This window comes from Limulus polyphemus, unplaced genomic scaffold (assembly GCF_000517525.1).
Source record: "Limulus polyphemus unplaced genomic scaffold, Limulus_polyphemus-2.1.2 Scaffold9472, whole genome shotgun sequence".
NCBI lineage: Eukaryota > Metazoa > Arthropoda > Merostomata > Xiphosura > Limulidae > Limulus > Limulus polyphemus.
This window is the reverse complement of record NW_013675082.1, coordinates 12,487-13,634: the sequence shown is the minus strand read 5'-3', so window position 1 is coordinate 13,634 and position 1,148 is coordinate 12,487.

Below are 1,148 nucleotides of genomic sequence, written 5' to 3'. Positions count from 1 at the left end.
CAGGTTATAGTTTTTTTTTTTATTCATTTCCGTCAAGACTTCTTGAACCTATTTGTTTTTCTAACATTCACAAATATTAGTAAAGGCGTTGAATTAGATAGGACATTTATGTAAAGAATATATATATATTTATATATAAAAGTATTAACACGATCAAAAAAAAAATCTGTACGGAAATGTAAATTGAAATTCAATAAAATCCAGAACAAAAAAAAAAGTTCACGTTGGATTAAAGCAAAACTGAAACCTTATTCAAAAAATCCTATAAGAATCTCGTAGGAAACGCGTGACTAAATTACAGGATAGCACGCGCTTTAGACGAGTCAGAGGAAATAAAAGAGTCAATAAGATTGAATGAGTTAGAAAAATTCCTCCGAGACTCCGTTCCTAAGGAGAGATTTAGTGAAGGCGCGCAAGGGCTTCAGTAAATCTTTTACTTACTTCCATCATGCTGAAGTAAAAAAGCTTTTTTTTTAATATTTATTTATTTTTTTGGCATTTTCAGGTATAGAGAAACCACGAATACCGAAGCGAATCTATGTTTAAAAATGTCTTCCAAAAAGCAGTCTCTATATTAAAACTAGATTAAAAAAATCAACATCTACACATCGGGATTTCTGTCCAATAAGAAGGATTCTCTATATTAAAACTTTACTAAACACTTCAAAGTTCCAGAAACGTTTTTATTGACACGCCAAACAAAATTAAGTTTAAAACAGCAATGTTTTAAAAAAATCTGTCATAAGGCTTCCCACAGTCTAATATCTTCCCCCGTTGGCCACGCGATTGGATACGGTTGCGGTAATAACACGCGATATTCTGTTGGTACAGCCACCACGTGGTTTCTGTCTCCTAGGATACCCCACGACTCGTGAAAAAATGCGATAAAATTTGTTATTGGATTTGGTAATAACTTTCTTGTATGAAACGCGATTTTTTGTTAGAAATACGATGTGCTAAGCTTGAAGAATTTAATATCATTTTTATGTTTTTTAATACGTGTATTTACTGTTCGGCTTGTTTCACCGTAATAGATTTAGTGATATGTTGTCCAAATAATGTTATACACCTTACTGAATGTGTTTTCAAGTCAGTTGGGGGGGGGGGGGGTCCTTTCGGCGGTTTTTTTGTAGTTAATCACAAAATTA